The sequence below is a fragment of the Leptopilina boulardi genome, unplaced genomic scaffold, assembly GCF_019393585.1.
Source record: "Leptopilina boulardi isolate dan_hultmark-lab unplaced genomic scaffold, ZJU_Lbou_2.1 LbouV2_38, whole genome shotgun sequence".
NCBI lineage: Eukaryota > Metazoa > Arthropoda > Insecta > Hymenoptera > Figitidae > Leptopilina > Leptopilina boulardi.
In genome coordinates, this window is record NW_026137951.1 from 3,605,594 (window position 1) to 3,630,190 (window position 24,597).

At 25.1% G+C, this 24,597-nt stretch overlaps 2 protein-coding genes across 2 annotated transcripts in view; one reads left to right on the forward strand and one right to left on the reverse strand.

Annotated features, from left to right (window-relative positions):
• LOC127288084 (RING finger protein 17) overlaps positions 1-24,597 on the reverse strand; it is a 223,278-nt gene that overhangs the window by 37,422 nt on the left and 161,259 nt on the right. The window lies entirely within an intron of this gene.
• LOC127288092 (uncharacterized) overlaps positions 1-24,597 on the forward strand; it is a 70,900-nt gene that overhangs the window by 26,639 nt on the left and 19,664 nt on the right. The window lies entirely within an intron of this gene.

Sequence of the window (24,597 nt, forward strand, 5' to 3'; positions counted from 1 at the left end):
TAGTACCGTACTGGTACGACATATATCATTATTTTGTACTTGTATAAAACTAGTATAATACTAGTACGCCGTACTCGTAAATAACGATTAGTACGCTTGGTTATCTGGGTATATATATATATATATATATATATACGTTACATATCTTATATTGACGGCCATACATTAACCGCGGAAGAAATCATCAGAAACCCTTTCATTGTTTGTGAAAATTGCCACCTTTCTATTTATATATATTAGATACTTTCTCTTTCTTCTCCTGTTGGATAAAAAAAAAATACCTATATAAACAAAAAACAATCTAAGAAATAAAACACAAATTCGAAACAGAAGAAATTTTTTTCACTTATGTTATGGAAAAAAAATTTTTATTTGAAACAGCGATATATTTCACTAAAACAGCGAAAGTTTTCGCTATTCTATTCGCTATCGTTGTTTCAAATAAAGGTTTTTTTTCCATGGCAATAAGGGAAAAAAATTTCTTCTGTTTCGAAAAATTTTTTATTTGGAGCAGCGATATATTTCTCTAGAATAGTGAAAACTTTCGATGTTTTAGTGAAACTTATCGCTGTTCCAAATAAAAGTTTTTTTTCCGTGGTATAAGTGAAAAAAATTTCTCCTGTTTCGATTTTGTGTTTTGTTTCTTAGATTGTTTTCGTTTATATAGGTATTTTTTTTTATCATATCGCTGTTCTAGTGAAACTTATCGCTTTTCTAGGTGAAGTTTTTTTTCCATATGGGGAATTCGATATGAAATAGTCATTCAAAAAAATTTTTTTTGACTAGGATATTTTTTTTGCTGAAATTTTTATGAAAAAGAAGAAAATACGTATAGCTTTTTTATTAGATTAAAATTATGAAAGTTGTATTTTAAATTTAAGCTTTTCAAAAGCCGAATAACTTTAAAATACGCTTTTTTCATACAAACGGATAAAAAATAATCATATGAAATTTGTTCGATTTCTCTTTAATATTTTTAATATTATAATAAAAACTAACGTAACTATAACGGAATAATCTAAAAAATTAAAATTAACTCCAAAAATTAATTTTTTTCAAAACGCATTTTAAAATTACTCAACTTCTAATTACGCTAAATTAAAAAAAAATAACTTTCATATTTTTTATCAAAAATTGAAATAAAACAAGAACGTATTTTATTATTATTTTTTTAAATAAAAATTTCGAAAAAAAATTTCCAGTCAAAAATCATACGTGAATTGTTTCTTGTGTAATAGTTTAAATTAGAAAAAAAAGAATATTTTTTCAATTTATTATAATCAATGAATAGTATTCAAATATTTGTTATGGACGAAAATGAGATGACGATGCGATAATCCTAAATGCGGATATGTATATATTATAATAATGAAACATAAATTCTATTGACATATCAAAAGACATCGAAGGTTAAAAGACAATAAAAGATTTGGGTTTGTTGAGCAAGAGAAGAAAAAAAAAGAGGAGAAATTATGAAACGAAAAATTGTTCTGCAGACGAAAGAAACAGCGAACCATAAAAGTACCTTTGACCTCGATCGACAACACTGATCTTGAAGAGAGATTCACGCCCTTGACAAATAGACACGTCAATATATCGAAAATTAATTTTATATATTTCATTTAAATATAAAAATAGGAATACAAAAATAGGAAAGGAAATAAAAACAGGAGTAGGGATATAAATAGGAAAAAAATAAGAATAAAAATTGCGGAATAGGAATATAAATAGAGACAGAAATAGAAATAGGAATAAGTAGAAATAGAAATAAGAATTAAAATTGGAATAAGAATAAAAAAAATATATAAACAGAAATAGGAATCATAAGTGGAAATAGAAATAGAAATAGAAACAAAAAAAGAAATAGAAATTGGAATTGAAATAAAAAATAGAATTGTAACCGAAATAGGAATAGTAATAGAAACAAGGAAAGGGAATATTAGTAGAAATAAAAATAGAAAAGTAATTGGGAATAGAACTAGGAATATTAATAAGAATAGAAACAGGAGTAGGGATAGAAGTAGAAATAGGAAAATAGGAATAAAAAATGAATAGAAATAATAAATAGGTAGCAATAGAAACGGGAATAGAAATAGAAAATATAATTAGGAATAGAGATAGAAATAGAAACAAAAATAGGAATAGAAATAGGAATTGAAACAGGAATAGGAATAGGAATGAAAATAGGAATAGAAACGGGAATAGGAATTATGAGTTGTAGTAGAGATGGAAATAGAAACAAAAATAGGAATAGAAATAGGAATTGAAACAGGAATAGGAATAGGAATGAAAATAGGAATAGAAACGGGAATAGGAATTATGAGTTGTAGTAGAGATGGAAATAGAAATAGAAACAAAAATAGGAATAGAAATAGAAATTGGAATTAAAACAGGAATAGGAATAAAAATAGGAATAGAAATGGGAATAGGAATTATGAGTTGTAGTAGAGATGGAAATAGAAACAAAAATAGGAATAGAAATACAAATTGGAATTGAATCAGGAATAGGAATAAGAGTAAATATAGAAATATAGGAATAGAAATAGAATTACAAATAGGAATAGAAACAAGAATAGATATAGGAATAGAAATTGGAGCAGGAATTGAAATTCAAACAGGAATAGAGGATATTAGTAGAAATAGAAATTAAATAAGGAATAGAAATAGGAATAGAGGAATAGAAGTAGGAATAGGAATATGAAATATAAGTAGGAATAGTGATAGAAATATAACTCGAAATTGGAATTGAAACATGAATAGGAATAGGAATTAAAATAGGAATAGAAACAGGATTAGGAATAGAAAGAGGAATATAATTAGGAACAGAAATAGAAAACATAAATAGGAATAAAAATTATTACATAGCAAAAAATATTTAATAAAAGAATTTGCATTTCGAAAAAAATTTTTTTTTTTTTTTAAAGCCCATTAATCTTGAATATAGTAATGGATCATAAAAAAAACAGAGTAATACGAAAAGTGAATAGTCCAGCTGCGTCGTTTTTGTCTGTGTGTATGTTCATTTTGAAGAGAGGAGAGGGGAAAAAGGCCGCATGCGATAATGCAATAATAAAAGTGAAGCACCGGTTTAAAGCAAACTATCCATCTGCAATTTCGAACGAATCCAGACGAAGTCTCTCTCTCTGTTTCCAAAACGAAGAGAGCATCTTTTCCTTCATATCTCTCTCTCTCTTTCTCTCCTAGCAGCAAGTTTTATTGTATTAACTGAAATTGCAACTGTGCCCGTAAAGGTAGAGGTTTTACTATCATACTGTAAACGTAGACAGTCTACGCGAGGGGAAAAGAAAAAGAGAGGAGGAGGAAGTTTTTCAGAAGGATCAGGGAAGCGCGCTACTAAAATCGAAATTGTCAGAGCTCACGCTTAGTTTTATGGGCACCCCTTTTTTTCTGCCTGCGACACCTCTTTTTTTTTTATCTTTCTTCTCAAACTTTTTTACAGCAGCTCTTTTCAGAGTTATCTACCCTGACAGGAAGCGCGGTTTTAAATAATTCTGTAATTAAAAGTAATTTGCTTTTTAAATTAAATACACAGCTGCTATCGACGTAAATTAGTTTCAGTCTCTGTCTTTAACTCTGAAGTCGTTGACAAAACAAAAAAAAAAAAAAAAAACGAAAAAATTAAAAATAAAAGTTTTGCGACTATATTAGAATTAATTGTTTTGTTTAAAGTTCTCATTCTCTCTCTCTCTCTGTCTTTGATTATAATTATTTTGTAAATATTTATAAAATAAATTTTTCATGTTACGTGGGTTGTTTTTTTCCTCGGCGCATCTGAATTTCTATTACAAAACGTAATATGTTACATAAGATTAATTATTACATGCCGTTTATATGCTACATGACTGATAAATATTTCTCGCGTAAATTATCTCACACATATATACACACACACTTCCGGTTCTTCCGTTTGTAAAAAAAAGTCGACAAATCGTTCGACACCGCGCACTGATAATATATATATGATGCAACCAGTGAATGCGGAATTGACTTCAGATGTACACCAACTTTCTAACGCTTTTCTCCTCCTTTCGATCTCAATCCTCCGCCTCAGTGTCTTCATTTCACTTTAATATGAAAACTAATTTGACTACAGAGAGTTTCATTTTGAAAATTTTTGAAAAATTTGTTTCGAAAGTAATTTTGAAATTTTTTTTTTTTTTGTTTTTTTTTGTGTGATTATTATCAAAGAAATATTTATTTGTATAAAATAATTTTTATTTGAATCAATTAAATTGTATTTAAATAATTAATTTCTGTATTTGATAGAAAATTTAATTGATTCAAATAAAAATTATTTAGTTCAAGAAAATTCATTTATTTATTTTAATCAAATAATTTTTATTTGTATCAATTAAAAATTATTTGTACAAAAAAAAAATTATTTGAAATAAATAAACTGTACAATTAAATCAGTAATTTCTGCATTTGAAACAAATAAAATTTAATTAACTCCAATAAAAATTATTTGGTTCAAAGAAATGTTTAGTTGTGTACTAAACGATTTTTTCAATCAAATAATTTTTTTTTTTAGTTTAATGAATACAAAAATAGAAGGTGATAAAGTAAATTTTATACAATTTTCATATACTGAAAAAAATTTATTTGATTTTTAAGGTACCAGGGGCCAACGAATACCTATTAAATATTAATTATAAAAACACAGGCCTCGAATCAACTGAAAGACACAAAAAAGTCGTTTTAGTCGATTTATATTCCAAAAAAAAGTGGGTTTGTTTTTTATTTTAACAAAAATTATTTACAGATTTTTAAATAAAAATTTTTTTTTAATAATAATCCTTTTCGAAGGGTCAAAGTTGAAATTTTTAGAAATTATTAAATTTCAAAAGATATTGTTAATTTTCAAACAATTATTAAATTTTACAGAACTAAAAATAATTTATCAAACAATTTTTGGAAAACATTTTTTAAATTTAATTGAATTTTCAAAGATTTAAAATTGAGATTTTTAAAATTAATTGAAACTTTAAGTGATTTTTAATTAAAATTTTAGATGATTTCACTAAAAATTTATTAGAAAATGCGGACAAAATACAATAATTTGAAAATCATTTTTAATTGAAAAATGGTTTCAGATAGTTGAATTTTCAAAGAATATTATTAAAATAATTAAAAATAATTGAATTTCCTTAGAGTTATAATTGAAATTATTAAATTTCAAAAAACAAATTTTCGTTGGAAAATTTTAGAAATAATTAAATTTTAGATGCTTTTAAATTCAAATTATTGAAAATTCAATTAATTTTGAATTCAAATTTTTGAGAATAATGAAATTTAAGTTCATTTTTAATTGAAAATTTGGATAATTAATTTTGAATAGAAATTTTAGAAAATAATTGAATTTTATTTCATTTTAAATTGAAAACTTGGTAAATAATTAAATTTTAAATTGAAAATTGTGGATAATTATTGGATTTTTAATTGATTTTGAATTAAAATTTCGGGTAATAATTGAATTTTATTTTATTTTGAATTGAAATTTTTTTAAAAATAATTCAATTTTATTGTGATATATTTTTTTAAAATTATAAACAATTGTTAAATTTCATAAAAATTTTAATTGAAAAAGTAATTTTGATATAATTGAATTTGTGATGTATTTCATTAAAATTATTAAAAATAATTAATTTAGTGAAGAATCATTTTAGTTCAAAATTTGTTAAATAATTGAATTGAAGAAGATCTGAAGAAGATCTACATTTTATACTAAAAACAGGTATTTTATTTACATTTTTTTTCAAATGTAAAATAAAAAATGTCGCATTTTATTAAAATAAGTCGATAAAAGTCTTATTTTTGAAAATAGTCGTATAATCCGAGGCCTGTAAACATATAATTTTCATTACTATCATTTAATATGTCATAATATTCTAATAAATTAAATTATTATTGATAATGTTAATCTTTAATTTCTTTATAACAAACTTATTAAATACTCAATTTGGCGCGCATGCGCGCGTTTAATTTTGCTAGTTAATTAATAAAATAATAAAATAAATAAAATTAATGTAATAATTAAATTAAATAATCCTAATAAATAATTAAATACAAATATTTATTTGATAATTGTTAAAGTAATCGATTATTTGATTCAAATAAAAAATTTTTTTTTCATTGTATATATATTAGCAATTGCAGGACTGGTGTGTATTTTTGATTTTTTTTAATGAATTACAAGACATGCATGAATGGATAAAATTGTATATATATAGAGGACAAGATAAACAATAATTGTAAACATGTCGAGACCGCCCAAACACGAAGCATTCGACAAAGAGGTCAATGTCGTACTCGAGAATTTTCCCCACTCGAGGCACACCGGAGCATTGAGTCATTATGCAATGCAAGTTGAACAAGACAGACAGACAAACTGGTGTACTTATTTATATATCTATAAGTCGATCATCAAATGTCTTTTTTCCCGGCGACTTAAAAATACTGTGCAATTGTATTTTTCTCTTTCTATTTTTTTAAAAACTTTTTTAAAAAATCTAATTTTTTAATTTAATTTTATGATATTTAATTTAATTAGTTATTTTTAATTTAATGTAATTTAATTAATTTAATTTCGAACATCTAAGTTTAATCTGATATAAAATGAAAAATTTCAATTCTCGTTTTTTTTTTTTTGTGAAATAAAAGGAAAAATAATAATTTTCAACGATTCAGTTGATTCTATAATTAATCATTTAATTAATGATCGAAATTGTGGCTCTCTTCTTTTGACGCTTCAGTGAATTAATAGGGTTACGCTCTCATAAATTTAAATTAATTATTTCATTTGTCGTAATTGTTTATTATCGCTTAATAATGAAATGATAATCAGCATCTATGATTAACGATAATAATGATTTTCAAAGAGAGAATATAGATTTTTTTTTCATTATAAACCGCGCTGTTTATTATTATTATTATTATTATTATTAAATGCGTAATGTCGTCGTTTTAGTATATGTATGAGAGAACATGTATAGAAATTTGTTAATGGAAGTTTCGTACCATAATAGAGTATGATACCGTTCGTCAGTTATAAGTCTCGAACTTTCACTTTTGTGGTGTTATACGCAGATTGTACACACGCGAGCAAGGCTATCGCGTCGTCGTGAATTGCAAGTCCGCCTACATATGATCGCATAATTTTAACTGCTAACACACCCTCTTCTAATAGAATATTAAAAAGAAAAAAACGAAACAAAATGTTGCACAATTTTTTTTTTATAAACAATCGATAAATTTTTATAATATTAGTTATTTTCTAAATTTTAATTCGTTAAAATTTTAACTAATTTCAATTAGTGTTTTTGAATTAGTTAAAAAATTGAAATTTTTTTTTTTTTTTTACTATTACACGGAAAAAAATCTTTATCTGGAACAGCGATATGTTTCTCTAGAATAGCAAAAACTTTCGCTGTTTTAGAGAAATATATTGCTGTTTCAATGAAACCTATCGCTTTTCCAGGTGAAGATTTTTTTTTGCATGTAGTTAAATTTTTGCTTTTGAATTAGTTAAATTTTACTAATTTTACTAATTATTTTAAACTATATTTTATTAAATAATTTTCATTTTTCCAAATTAGCATTTAAAAGAATTTTTTTTTTGGCACGAATTTTTACATAACAACATTTTTAGCAACCGAATTTCAAATTTGTCAAAATTTTTATTTATTCGAATTTTTATTGATAGAATTTTCAAGACGTCGAATTTTCATTTATTCGAAATTACATATTACCGAAGAGACAATCGCCAAAAAGATTTTTGTGCAATTTTTTTGAAAACTGACCAATTAGAAATTATATTAAAAAAAACGTGATTGGTCAATTTTGAAAAATTGCGCCAAAATCTTTCTGTCGATTGTTTCTTCGACCATTTGCAATTTCGGACAAATAAAAATTCGGCGTCTTCAAAATTCGGTAGCTAAAAATTTGGTTATTTAAAAATTTCGTTTAAAAAGAAAATTTGTCAAATTTTAATTCGAAAATTGAAAATTCGTTTAAAAAATAATTATTTCTAATAAAATTCTTTAAAATAAAAATTCTAATTTTTTTTTTCATGAAAAATTCATGCGCTCCATTCGAATTAGTTAAAAAAAATTTTTCTTAATTCTTATCTAGAGAGTAATAAATAAACAAATAAAAATGAATAAGAACCATATTTTTTGTATTTTTATAAAAAAAAAATAATTTTTTTTTTCATATTACATTTTTTTTATAAAACTGATTGAATTTGAAAATATCAAAATTTGAATGAAAAAAAAATTATTGAAATTAATTTGAATATGAATTTGAGTGAATTTTTCTTTATGGAACCATTTTTTTCGAATTGAATTATAATGAATCAATATAATATAATGGAATAAATGGCGAGGGAAAATATTTTTCTTTCGAGTTAGGATGAGTTCAAGGGCTGTATGTATAAGGTGACGTTAATCTCTGAAGCGGTGGGAATTAATTTACGAGTTAATGAACTTACGCTGAGCGGTAAGCTTGGTAGGAAGTGCTTACGTAGGCAAATGCAAGAATGGAGCAACAGGTTACAGGAGATCGAGAAACGTCCATAGCTATCAACTACCTATCTATATAGATATTGCTCACGCGTTCCTTTAATTATTTTTACTAAATAAAATATCTATAGAATCTTTTCATTAATTTTTTTTAACTAAATCACTGCAATTAAATAATAAGAATTCATTTTTAAAAATACATTTAATATTAATAATTAGTATTTAATTATTTTTTATTTTTAAATAACAAATAATTTTTTAAAAATTATTATATAATAATAATTGTTATTTAATTATTTATTATTTATAAATAAAAAATAATTAAATACCAAAATATATTAAAAATATTATATTATCATTCATTATATCCCAAAGCAGGATTAATATACAGAAAATAATTAAAAGATTTTTAAATATAAATATTTCATATGCTACATTGTAATATTTTTTTTATTTTTTTTTAAACATACACAAGCTAATTATCTAACAAAATAAAGGGATTAAAGTAAACAAAGCAAATAACAATTATTATTATTATAGTCATTGAAAATTTGAAAGATCCGATTTAATAAATCCACCTGCGCGCAATTTCGAGAGGAAAATGAGCTAATTATTGTAAATGGACTAAAATTCATTCTCATGGAAATAAATTATTTTATAGAAGCCATTTCAATTAATCGGCATTGAAGTATATGATATTTTTTTTATTCTTGTTTGCAAATTGTGTTTATATGTATATATATATATTGATAATGGCATAGTGACCAAGAAATACACAAAATTGAAAATAATTCATGTGCAGGAAGCGTGTTATGAACACAAGCCGCAGCCTCAAGCAAAAGGGTTTAGCTTAATAACTAATAGCTTAAGCGTGTCGACACCAGAATTAGAGATTATATCATATAAAACAAGATTTTCTATTTATGACATTTTTTTTAAAAGTGTTAAATTAACTAATTTTTTTTTTTACTTTTTAGAAATAAATAATTATAATTTTTCTCTGAAAAGTTAAGTTTAATAATATGTATTACTAATATTTAATTACAAATATAATATTATAATATATTAATTATATTATAAAATAAAAAATGTAGTTTCGAGTAGAGAACAAAAGTAAGTTCATTCGAATGTACAGCGGTCCGACCATGCGCGACTTTTTCTACTTGAAAACAAGTTACCAAGTCTGTCGTAAGTAGATTAGTCCAATCTCTATCAGACGCGCATCTGCTGTGTCTGACCAGAATCGAACTTCTCTTCTTAAACCTTCAAGTCCTTGATAGCTATTTAGGTCGACTCAACTTTTTTTTTAAAAAAAGTTTTTAACCAATATTTTTGTTTGATAACTAGAACTAAATTTTTCAATCAATTTAGTCAATTTGTTTTTTGGAATATTAAAAATTTTTTTTTGTATATTAAAAACATTAACTTCCAAAAACAAATTTTTTACAAGATAGAAAAAAATCGATTTAAAATTTTTTTTTCATCCAACACAAATTTTTCAAATTTAAAAAAAGTACATTCTGAGAAATGATATAAACAAGTATAGAACAAGTAAAAAGTTATTCGTCTCTGAGGCAAATATATTTTTATTTGATTGAAATAAACGGTTACTTAAACCAAATAATTTTTAATTAAATTAAATAAACATGTATATTTGAATTAAAAATTTCTATAATTGAAACAAAAAAATTGACTCAATAATTATTTAATATAAATATTTATTTGATGATAAATAGTCAAGTAATAACCGATTATTCGAAAGAAATGTCTTTCAAATAAATATTTATTTAAAATAAATAAAACTTTATTTGCCTCTGAGACAAATAAATCTTTTCTCTGGATGTACATTTAAATATTTGAGAATAATTTTTAAAAAATATAATTTAAGTAATGTTTGCCTTAAAAAGAAAAAGTATTACATCTTTTCAATATAAATTGCTTGGCAAATTAAAAGATACTCTAAAGTATCGATTTTAATTGGAAATTTTGACACTTTCATATATCAGTTATAATTGCTGACTTGTTAATGGCAAAAAAAAAGAAAAAAAACTCTCCTTTTGCTATATTATCAGAGAAATTTTCAAGAAGGTCAATTCTTAACAAGTCTGGGATGATCCAAATGAAACCGGTCTTTCGATTCTTTAAACAGGTGCTTCTTCGTAATGTAACCTGTCTTTTTAATGTTTTTTTTTGTGTATATGCTTTATCTCAAGTGGTCTTCCTTGAAGAGCCATACATGCCATCATCTTCTTGACAGCGAAGAATATTTTTCACTTTTACCAAAAAAAAAAAAAATCACGATTTTATTTTCACATACAAAAAATACGCAAACATATATTTAATGCGCGTTTAAATAAAATGTTTCTTAAAAACGTTTTGTAATTTATAGACTCACACACTGAAAAAAAATTTATTTGGTTCAAATATATATAATCGATTACTTGACTATTATCAAATAAATACACCCAGAGAAATGATACACTCAGAAAAAAGATATGTTTGAACCAAATGTACCATTTTTTTATATTTACCCAATTTTTTGGTTAGTTCAAACAAAATTTGTTTAATTCAAATAAATATTTATTTGATCTAAATAACTGTTTGGTTTATTTTAATAAATTTTTTGAACAAAGAAAAAATTTAATTGAGCTAAATAAACGTTTGGTTTATGCAACCAAATGTTTGGTTAACTGTTTATCAATGCATTTATTTTGTTGATTTAACCAAAATTTGGTTGCTTCAAATGAATTTTTTTCTGAGTGTATATTTGTCTCAGAGGCAAATAAATATTTTTTTGATTCAAATAAATATTTATTTCATTCAAATAAGTTTTTATTTGATTTAAATAAAAAATTTTATTTACGCCAAATAAATAGGCTAGTAGGCCTTGAGACAAATATACGTTTATTTAAGTCAAATATGTTATATTTGGTTCAAATATAATTATAATTATATAATTTCTCTGGGTATATTCACTTGAACCAAATAATTTTTATTTGAATTAAATAAACTGTATTTGAAACAAATACCATTTAAAAATTACTGATTCAGAATGTAATTCAGAATGATACTGATTCACTTAGGAATATTTCTACTAATATTTTAGTTAAATGTAAACGATATTAGTTAAATATAACTAATTATCAAGTAAATTAACTTTTAGATTGTGTAAAGAAGGATGGAGGCTCTAATATAACCTCAAAAGTGAAAAATTGTTTGCGTTAAAAACCAGCTTTTTGAGGTTATGTTAGGGCCTCCATCCTCCTTAACATAACTAAAATTTCTGGTAACTAATTGAAAATAGTTTTGACTATTTTTCATTTATTAAAATAATTTACCTTTTACTAATAAATAGTTATTGCCGAAGTAAAAAGTCAGCCAAAATTTTACTATCTAACAGTTATTATTGTTGAAACTTGAAACATTAAAATTCTACATTTTATTATTGTATTCCAATATTTCTTTATCACGCATAAAAACTCACGTATATGTATCAGATCAGAGAAAAGTGCTAACAAAAGGATTTTATAATTGAGCCCATTAAATTTCGGTTCAGCAAATAATAGCTACAATCGAAAAAAAAATTGCTCTACTGAAATACCGTTTTTTTCGCAATAAGTAAAAAAAATTTTTTTCCTCGTTATATCAACTATTTTTTATAAGATGGTCCAAAAAAAAACCAATAAAGTTATTTTATTATAATAACTACAAAATAACAAACATTTTTTAAAATTATTTTCTAAATTTTTACTAATATATAATTTTAAAATTTATTTTCACTATATTATATTTTATATGTTATATATATTTTTATCAAGACTCGTTTTCCGTGGAAAAATGATGAGAAATAATAATTTTCAGTTGGATATAAATTTTTTTCCAACGGAATGTTGCACTGATGTAATTGTATATATATATATATAACTTATTAGAAGTAAAGACTGAAGAGAGCAATTAATCTCCTTCATTCCATTGGGACACAATTACGGAAAACTGTAACGAATCCCTGGGAGTGAAGAATGAAAACATTGAACTGTATGTTGCAAAGGAAACAAGGAAAAAAAAAAAAGAAAACAAGTTGACAGTGCGCTATTTCACAGAGGTGTTAATGAGAGAATTATGATCACCCGTCGTCAAGTCATATACATTTTTCTCCTGATTCATAATATAAGAGAATATAAATATTATTCAAAATATATGAGAAAATCAAATATATATTCTTTAGATTATTTTCATTTAAAATTTGGATTTAATTGGAACAATATTTTTTTGGATTTTAAATTGAAAAAATCCAAATTTTTATTTTTACTAAAAATTTAAAAATAATAAATAAAAGTATTAATAATAAAAAAAAATAATTTAATAGACTTCCTTAAATGACAGATTTTAATTTGTTCGATATTCTATAAATGACCGAACAAACAAAATTGACAAAAAAATTTCGGCACCAATTTGACCAATCACAATATTTTTGATAATTTCCGATTGGTTAATTTCAAAAATCACTCAAAATTCTTTCTATATCGATTAATTGTTTCTTCGAATATTTATAATTTCGGACAAATAAAAATTCGACGTTTTAAAGAATTTAAATAAGAATTTGTGTAAATAAAAATTAAGTCGATAAATTAGAAATTCTACTATTTAAAAATTCGAATCCTACAAAATTTTGTTGAATGAGAATTTTGAAAAATTAAATTTCAGGTACATTAGAATTATTTTTAAATAAATAATTAGATAAAGAGAAATGCAGTAAAAATTTAGGAAAAAATCCGAAAACTGTTTTTGGAATTCCTTTCACATAAGTAGGGGAGACCGAGGAGGAAAGTAACAGAGGAGGAAAGTAACAAAGCTTATAACTTTTAAACAAATTATCGGATAGACATGGTTCAAACATATTTTTAGTCGGCACTGTTCCCCCTTCCTCCTCCATAGTGTGTCCGAGCCTGACAGGAAAGGTTAGGTCTGATTCCGGTGTGACGTGCAGAAAAAACGTCAAAAGTAAGTTTTCGTTCAAATTTTCAAAGTCTCGTATTTCTTTAATTTTATTGTTTTTCAAAATGTGCCTTTCGTTATTTTGTAGCCTTATTATCTGTCTTTAAGTTGTGCTTAAACAAACAATTTAACATTTGTGTAGTTTTAACTTTTTTGTTGACATACAAGAAAAAAGCGACCGAGGAGGAAAGTAACACGCTACTTTTCTCCTGTTGTCGATATTGTCCATGTTTTAACTAATGATTGAAGCAAATCGTATTTAATTTTACGAATAACAGAGATTTATTTAAGAAAAACCTGTGATCTAGGTAAGCATAAAATATCTTTAAGAAAAAAAATGAGCTAAATTCATAAAATGTTCGAAATATGTGCTAAATATGTGCCAAATAAGTATAAAGTGTACTTAAACTTTCATGTGTTCCTAATAAAAATATTTCTAATTAATAATAGTCATTAGACTAAAGAATTTTACATAATTTTATACTGTTACTTTCCTCCTAGGAGCTTGTTACTTTCCTCCTCGGGGGTGAGGAGGAAAGTAACAGATGAAGAGCTTGCGTAAAAGTTATACTGTGAACTGTCAATTTATTATAAATGTTTAATTCAAATTTTATTTAAAAGGTGAATGTCCAAGCTTTCATTTAATATATTGGACAAATTTATCCGACAAATATTTTTAATGTTAGCATAAAAAAACTGATTTTTGTTACTTTCCTCCTCGGTCTCCCCTAAGGAATTTTTTTTGTTATAGAATCAAAAAAAAAATTGTTCCAATCAAATCTAAATTTTGAATATGAAAATAATATAAATATGGGCGATTCACGTGAGAATTTCATTCAAAAATTTTTTTTTTGACTACAACATTTATTTTCGAAATTTTTATGAAAAATAAGAAAATACGTATTTTTTTTATTTCTTTATTTGATAAAAATTAGGAAAGTTACGATTTTTTTTTAATTTAACGTTTTTAGAAGCCAAATAAGGATTCCATTGTCTTAAGTTCGAAATCTGTCAGGAATTCTACTGAAAATTTTCTAGAATTATATGTTTTCGTATAATTTTTTGAACAATATTTGACTGGTTAAAATTGAATTTAATTAGTTTATGTAAACAAAAAACAATTTTTTTTTTAATTCGTTGCTAATAACACAAAAAGTATTCGGCTTCTGTAGACGATGAATTAAAAAAAATCTTAACTCTCCTAATTTTTATCAAATAGAGAAATAAAAAAATACGTATTTTCTTATTTTTCATAACAATTTCGAAAAAAAAAAAGTTGAATGAAAATCTCTTGTGAATTGCCCCATATGGATGGATTTAGTCGTTAGTGAATAACTTAAGCCTGTGCATATATACACCTAATCTCCATATATGTATTAAATACTCGTTTATCGTTATAGAATTGTGTCGACGGTCAGCTTGGGGGATAAATATGCTAATGAACACGATGATGATCTGGGTAGTTTGATATGAAGGACTTTCGCTACTATACGTTGCCAATTAGAAGCAACAAATAATATTTGCGAAAGCTCTTCCCATACATTATAATAACCAGCAACACAATACTTTACTAATGAGCGCTCTTTTGTTGTTGACAAATAAACAACTCCTGGAAACACGTTGGCAATGTTCACTTGATTCGCTGACGCCATTCAATTTAGTTCTTCCGGCGTTAAGACACTTTGTCCTCGCGTCAATTTTGTCCTCATATATATATATATATATAGACAAAACAAAATAATATATGCAGATTTAACAGAATTTCTTTTTAAATAAATTTTTTACTTAACAGAATTTTTGGACATCGAATTTTTGTTTGCTAGAATTTTTAAAATGCCGAATTTTTATTTGTCCAAAATTGCAAAAGACCGAATAAACAATCGATTTTGGCGCGATTTTTAAAATTCACCAATCAAATGATTGCCAAGAAAATCGTGATTTGCGAATTTTAAAAATCGCACCAAAATCGATTGTTTGTTCGGCCATTTGCAATTTTGGACAAATAAAAATATGGCGTTTTAAAAATTCTGTACAATATAAATTCGATACACAGAAAATTAAAAGGCATTAAAATAAGCTGCAACGCTTATTATTTTAATCCAATTTTGCTTATTTTAATCCATTTTGGTATTAAAATAAGCAAAATTGGATTAAAATAATAAGCGTTGCAGCTTATTTTAATACCTTATAATTTTCTATAAATAAGAATTCTGTTAAGTAAAAATTTATTTAAAAAGAAATTCTGTCAAAAAATGTTAATTCAAAAACTAAAAATTCGTTTAAAAAAAAAATTATATCTAATAAAATTGTTGAAAATGAAAAATCTAATTAATGATTTTTAAGGAATAATCATGCGTCCCATTTTAATATTATTACCAAGTTTTAATTTTAATTAAGTTTCGATTATGAAAATTTGTTACTTTATTTTTTTAATGGGATATTTCTAAGATATTTCTCAATTATTTATTTATTTTTTTTTTGTTTTGTGGGAGAATATATAGTCGCGCAGAACGTGCGAAAAATTCTCTATGCTGAGCTCAGTCATTTTAAAAAGCGAACGCAACGTAGACGAAAAGTGCGCTGTAAAAATAAAACTCGATTTAGAAATATATATATATATATAAATGCGAAGAAAAATATGTCTATTAAATATTTACAAAATTTCGGTAAAAATAGATTTTCAATTTTGATTTTTAGGTCAGGAAAGAGGCTTTATGGCTCATCTTTCATTACGTAAATGTGAAACTTTTTATAATTAAACTTTTTCTTTTTTTTTTTTTTAAAGAGAATAAAACCTCATATTATGTAAGGTGATGATAATTTTATATAAGTATCGCAAAATTTGCCACTAAAGTTCAATTCACAAATACAAATTATTATTTCAGATCTCGGATCGATTTGAAGGAACAAAAAAAGTCGTTTTCTTTTATTTTAATTAAATTCAATTAATAAATATATTACCTTAATTAACTAATGTTACACTGAAAAAAATTTATTTGATTCAAATAATCGGTTATTTGAAGCAAATAATTTTTATTTAAATTAAAGTAACTGTATTTTGAACCAATAATTTTCTATATTTAAACCAATAATTTCTTTATTTAAAACAAATATCATATAAGTGACACAAATAAAAAAAATTTGTTCCAAGTAAATATTTATTTGATAATAAAGTAACCGATTAATTGAATTAAATAAATATTTTTTTCAATGTATCAGATATTCAATTAATTATATTAAATAATTTCTTAATAATTCTATAAAAATATTATCAAGAAAATTTATTTCGAATATTTCAGAATTGAACTAAGAAAAATTTTCAAAATTTTAATTAACTCTTTGAGGACTAAATTTTTTCTTAAAAAATCACAATTCTGTCAATTAGCCAAACAAACAATCGACAGAAAAGATTTCGGCGCAATTTATAAAACTAATCAATTAGAAATTACCAAGAAAATCGTGATTGGTCACGATTTAAAAATTGTGCCGAAAACTTTCTGTCGATTTTTTGTTCGGTCATTTGCAATTTCGGACAAATTAAAATTTAGTGAATTGGAATTTCTGTCATTTAAAAATTGGAGTCAAATAAAATTCGATTGAATAAGAATAAAATAAAAATTCGTATAAATGGAAATTCTGTCAAATGCTAATTCAAAAATTGAAAATTCATCTAAATAATAATAATGAGATAATCATGGGTCCCAATTTTAAACAATTATTGAATTTTCATAAAATTTTTAAATTAAAAAATAGTTTAAGATAATTGAATTTATGAAGAATTTCATTAAAATTATTGAATTTTAGTTAAAAATTTGTTAAAACTAAAATAAACATAAGAAGATCTGTATTATATACTAAAAAAAAAATTACTTTGTTTAGAAATTTTGTAAAAAATTTAGAAAAAAATTTAAAAACGTCGCATCTTATAAAAATAAGTAAAAAAAAAAAATTCGTATTTTCGAAAAAAAACGTATAATTTGGACCTGTTATTTGAAGCAAAGGATTGCATCAAGGGAATTTTTTTTTTCTTAACTCATATCTCATTCTTCTTTTGTCACACAAGCAGAAAAAAAAGAAGACAAAGATTTAATTTCATTGTTAAATTAAGGAAAATTGTGTTATTCCCTGTGGTGATTGTTCGCATAATTTGGTGGAAGGTATTAAGTCTCATTGTTACCTGCTTCGATTCTACGAGACGAAGAGGGATGAGATGAAGCCAGGGATGCTGAAGGATGAGATGGTCCACGTGCCAGAGATGGAATTCGAATGGGAGAATGAGGATGTGGAGCACAGGGAAGATAGGAAAATAGAGAGAGAGGGAGATAGGATACGAGAAAGAGATAACGATAACAAGATAGCATCAAATAGAGAGAGAGAGAGAGAGAGAGAGAGAGTGGGAGAATCGAACCGAGAGTTCGAGGTGAAAATGGCATTTGTATGCATTGCAGACTATATTACACTACAGCCAACTCGATCCTCTTCGAGTGCGAGGTTCCGGTCCCAGAGTTACTCCGTGATTACTGTTTTCCTATGCCACCTCCTTCGTCCCAAAGGAATTCCTCAACATTGACACGTCAACGGACAAAGCTGACCTAACATATTATCTTCTAAAGATGCTGTTTCTTTTACAAAATGTATAAATTTAACGCTAAGTATTTTTTTCAAAATAAATACAATTTTTTTATATTTTGTATAAAATGTCATCTTTTTTTTTTTAATCAGTAATTTATAAAATTAATTGATTAATATTTTCACAAAGAATATGTTTTTAGGTGAGTTTTCATTTTTTGAAATTATCAGTTGATGGATTTTTTTTTAATGAATTTTTACTGAATAAAATATTTTAGACATCGAATTTTTATTCTGCAGAATTTTTGTATAGGCGAATTTTCATTTTTGGAATTAGGGGATTTTTTTTAATGAATTTTTACTGAACAGAATTTTTTTTATAATAGATTTATTTTCAACTATAAATATTAATTAAACTATTAATATAACATTTTAATGTCTCTATACACTGTGAAAAATATGCTATTAAATCAACAGGATTTCTGCCTAAGTTATAAACATTATTGATTCAAAAGCATATGCTATAAAATTTTTAAAATATTTTCAAGATTCTGTAGCATATGCTTTTGAATCAATAATTTTTAAATATGCCTTTGGCAGAAATACTATTGATTATTAGTAACTTTTACTAACAATTAGTAAAATTTAACTAATTCTAAAGCAAAAAATGAGTCACTAATTTAAATTAATAAACATTTTTACTAATTCAAATTTGGAGAGTAAAATAACTCCTCAATAGTTTTACGGAGAAATTTTATAAAAGTCCCTAAGGAAGTAAAAAAATTAATCTTGGTAAAAAAAAATGATTTTTCATTAAAAAAAGAACTTTCTTTATTGAATAAAATAAAAAAAAAGAATTTCATCATTGAATAAAATAATAATAATAATTAATAATAAGAATAATTTTCAGACCTTGGTCAATTACTGGATGATACAAATGAGAATATAATACGACAATTATTATTATTATTATCATTATACCTCCTGTGTGTAAGCGCTTGAGAAAATGTAAATTATCTACATTAGTGAATATGTAGGGTCTTGCATGTTAAGTATACACTGACATTTCGCCACACAAAATGTAAAATGTTTCTGAAGGTGTTTCGAAAATGACAGTAGTGTCATGCACTCGCCATAGTAATTGACGCGCCGCATTATTATCCAAAGACGCCAATGAATGTTTAGTTAGACGACCTAGAATAACAATCCTGATGACCAATTACCACTCAACAATCCTTTCTCTACTTCACAATAATAGTATGAATCATCCAGAAAATTGTAATAATTTTCTTTTTTTATCATAATAAAAAGTTGATTCACTAATAAAAATTTTTGTCTGCAAACGAAAAATTTTTGTTTTAATGAAACAAAAAAAAAAAGCATTTCTTTTCGATACGGAAAAAAATTTGAAAAAAAAGAAATATTATGAAACAAGAGTACCACTCTTGCCAATTAGTAAGAGAAATGGCGAGATTGAGAATTATTTTCACCATATACTCTGGAATGGTGAAAATGAACAAAAGTCGAGAGTAATCAACCGACAAGTCTAAATTTGAAACTGTATAAAATAGTCGAATGCCTAAAAGACGGATGAGCGATTTTGTTGACAGAACTAAAGCAGTTCTTACGTAAAAACTATATATTGAGTAATCACTCCTTGTACTGGACGATCTTCGATTCACAACCTAAATTCTTTCGAGTCTGCAAAATTCGCCATCAATCAATCAATAAAAAAAAAAAATTCGTGTCTATTTGGACATATGTTAATTTACAGAGAAATAAGATTAATTACAATTTTGTATTTACAATATTCTATTGTATTGCCTTTCACCATTTATGCAAGAATAAATAAAAATTAATATCCCATAAAAATCATTAGCTATAGAATTTTTATTTGTATGAATTTCATTTTGACAGAATTTCTTTTTAGAAATTTTATTTTTCTATAATTAGCATTTGCATTACTTTGTAAACGAAATTTTATTTAACCCTTTGAAGCATACATTTTTCTTTAACAGGAATTTATCTTTTAAGTGCATTATAGGGGGTTTTAAGGGTCGCTGATTACGAATCCGAAGCCAGATTAAAAAAATTTTCAAAATTCAAAATGGCGGATCCAATATGGCGGACAATTTTTTTTTAAATTGATCATATCCGATCAATTCAAAAAAGTGCAAGAAAAAAGGTGACACTCAGGAGTGTCACTATGCCGCAAAGGGTTAACATAATTTTTAGGTAATTATTATATTAAAGAATTTCTTTTTATCCATCTTTCATTTAAAAGAATTATAATTCTTTTAAATAAAAGGTAGATAAAAAGAAATTCTTTAAAATAAAAATTATGTCAAATTACCTAAAAATTGTGTTAAATAAAATTACAAAGTAATTCAAAATATGCTAATTCGAAACATAAAATTAAAAAAAAAAAATTCTGTCAAATGAAATTCATATGAAAATTCTATAGCTAATGATTTTTATGTGATATTTATGAGCCCCTAAAAAATAATTTTATAAAAATACTTAATTATACAAGCGGAAAAACTATTAAAGTTCAAGTTCGTCTATTTTGTTTTTTTATCACTCTTTTTCTCTCTGTGGGATTTATGCCTTCTTACTTATTTAGAAATACTGTAAATAATTTGTGTGCTGGCAAAAACTGGCTTAACACACCCGACAAAACAAGAAATAAGCTAAATCCAAATGTGTCTCTAAGAGATAATAATAACCATAATAATTTCCTATAATTATGCCAATAAATAATAAAGAAAAAATTAATTTAGTAAAAAATTAACAACTTTCGGAAATAAAATACAGAGGATCTCCTGAGTGGAAGTATAAATTAATTATTAAGCCATATCGAAACTTATGACTATTCGCAATAGAAGCTTATTTTTATAGCTGTTTCAACAAAATAATTACCTTTAATCTTTCTTTTTTTTTTTTTTTTTTTTGCAAACGTACAAAGAACTTCAGTTTACCAGATTAAAACTAATTACTCACTCGACCGACTTGCCGTTAAAAACCGGTTTAGAAGAAAGCCTGAGTTTTTTTTATGTACTTCCTAACGGTCCAGTTATTGCAGTGCGAACACGAATACTATATACATATATATAATAAAGAGCCTGGCACTGGCAGTGTAGTTTCATCCTACAACTGACATTGCAAACTAGAATATATATTTACCTCTCAGGATATATTTATATAGAACATATGTAGGAGTTGATAAGTTACCGATTACATAATTTGTTTATTGTGGTGAAAGAACCGCAGCGGAATCGTTGAATTAGAATTGTTTTAATCAAAGACTTTTGTTTTTTTAACATCGAATCATATTTTTTATATCTTTTATTAGAAAGAATTTTAATTTTTCAATGCCCAAGAATTTCTTATATAAAAATCATTAATTAGAATTTTTATTTTATATAAAGAAATAATTATTTTTTAGACCAATTTCCGAATTAAAATTTGATACATTTTTTTTTTATACGAATTTTTATAATAACAAAATTTTTAGCTACCTTTATTTTACAGTCATTTAATTAAAATGATTTTTTATTCTTTAAAAATTTTTTTATTGAGGCGAATTTTAATTTACCAGAATTCTCATACAATCGAATTTTTACATAAAAAATTTTTTAGCAGCCGAATTTCAAATTTGCCCGAAATTACAACTGCGTTTGCGAACATAATTAGAAATTATCAAGAAAATCGTGATTGGTCAATTTTCAAAAAATTGCACCGAAATCTTTCTGTCAAATTGTTTGTTCGGACAAATTGAAAATTCGGCGTTTTAAAAATTCTATCAATTAAAAATTTGTAAAAAAATTCAGATAAATAATAATTATTTTTTGAAATATTAAAAATTTTGAGAAATTAAAATTCAGTTAGGGGAAAATAATTGCCAGATAGAAAATGGCATTGTTCTTATTAATTTTTATTAATTATTATCATTTTATTTAATAAAGAAAAATTCTTTTCGTATTGAAAAATAATTTTTCTACGAAGATTTCATTTTAAATTTACTTTTTTAGGGACTTTGAGAGATTTCTCAGTGAAACTACTAAAAAAAAATGTACCCAGTTCGATTAAAGTAAGCTCAAATAAGTTAAATTCAGTGCTTCAATCTTCCCGTGCATCTTTGCTTTAGAAAGCTTGTCAAGCTTGTCAGTGAGATTTAGAGAGAGAGATGATCCTCAATCGCTTACTTACAACCGCATCTTTTGCGCTTAAACGCGTTTAAAAAAAAAATCTGAATTTCTCGAAAATGCTAAATTAAAAGAGATTAATACTTAATCTGAAATCCACTAATTCAAATTAGATTAATTTATCACTTTTTGGGATGCTATTTTTTTTTTTTTTTTATTTTTCAACAACTATATTCACCTACGTACATATTCACAGTTGATTTTTTTTTCCAGAAATTTATTTTCTGAATAAGAGAAACAAATATTTTCAAGCTTTTAAAATTTTCATGCTCGTGAATTCGATATTAGTATTATGGAAATTGTGTTTTCGTTTTGAATATTATTTATGGTTAAAAAGCGTTTGTTTTAATACATTTGTGCAAACTGATATTGAAGTGTGCATAATCATAGTTACGCGCGGATAATTTCAAATTAGCGAATCATATTTATATCGGCTTCTGCAGCTTTTCACACGCGCAATATATATATATAGAGAAAATCAGATCCTATAAAGTCCTGCAAAAATTTTTTTTTTTCTAGTTCATTCATGTTGATTTTGCCGTAATTTTAATTTCAACTAATAGAATATTTATATTTATTTTTTAGCAAAAAATTTAACTGAATCAATAAATCTTTTTGTTGATAATATCATAAAATGGAAATCAGCAAAAAACAGTTGGTTTTTTTTTTTAATAACAAAAATTTTGAAATTCTGTTTCAAAACGACAAGAAAAATTAGGATCCATGAATATAATAAGTTCTAAAAAATATTAGAATTTTCATTGAATAGAATTAAAAATTATAATTAGTTTTTATTAGATATAATTTTCCGTTTGCCGATTTTTTATTTGTCCAAATTCTTATTTGGTAGAATTTTCATAAAACTGATTTTCTGTATTGGAAAATTTTTATGCAACCGAAAATTCACTTCACAGAATTTTTATTTTTAAAAAATTTTTCTTTTTGCCAGAATTCTTAAAACACACTAAATTTTTATTTGTCCGAAATTGTAAATGGCCGAACAAACAATCGACAGAAAGTTTTCGGCGCGATTATTAAAATTAACCAATCACGTTTTGTTATTTGATAGAATTTCTAAAGGGACGAATTGGACCGAAATTGCAAATGCCCCCTCAAAAAAAAAAAAAAAACCTATAAAAAGATTTCGGCGCGATTTTTAAAATCCATCAATCACAATTTTCTTGACAATCATTTGATTTATAAATTTTAAAAATCGCGCCACAATCGATTGTTGCAATTTCGGATAAAATAAAATTCGGCGTTTTAAAAATTCTAGCAAACAAAAATTCGTTTCCCAAAAATTCTGTTAAGTAAAAAATTTGTTTAAAAAGAAATTTTTAATTTGAAAAATAAAAATTCGTCTGAAAAATAATTATAGGTATCTAATAAAATTTTTTAAAATGAAAATTTTAATTAATGATTATTATGAGATAATGCGGTTTAAAAAATTTGGTGCAAAAAAAATTTTCTCAAATGATAAATTCTGTCAAATGAAAATTCCAACTAATGATTTTTCGAACATATTCATGCGTCTCGAAAAATTAATGGATCTTGTTGAGTTTGACAAGATAGTTAAAGGAGAATATTACGAAAACCTTTGAACATGTTCTTCTTGAAATCTATTTTATTTTATTTTTTCTTTTTTCACAAGAGAGAAATCCGTTTTCAGTTTAGATTAGTTAATTTCTGAAAGGTGAGCCCTGCTTCATAAAGTTTAACCTGGCAAAAGAAAAGTCACGTCAAAACGGAAGAGAGCTCGTTTTTCGCGGAAATCAAGTGAAATTCTTCGTTGAAAGAATAAATCGTTGTCTTCACTTTTACACAGAGCGAGAGAGAGAGAGTGTTGAAGAAGAATCTTCTTTCGTTGCGTTTAAAAAGGAAAGGCCTTTTAACAGTGCAGAAAACGATCTGCTCTCCTTTGTACAAAGTTTACATAGTCTCTCTTTCTCTATCGTCTTCTCATTTTCTTCATTTTCTCCTTTTATATTTCTCTCTTTCGTCGTGTTCCACTCACATTGCAACTGACTGAATTTATATTTCTTATTCTCTCTCTCTCTTTCTCCCTTGCTCATTCTCTTTACTCGTGCGCGAATGAAGCTTCCAGTTTGGGTGTCTCGAGTACTAGCGAGTTTTCTCATCAAAGACGAACTAATTACGCAGGTATTCGTTATATCTAACTTACGGTGTGTACGGTTGTGAACGATCGACCTCTCGCGGAAAACCTTCCCTGATCCCAACGTTAAAACGCAAAAGGAAAAGACTTGTTAAAACAAATGGACGCAGGAAAA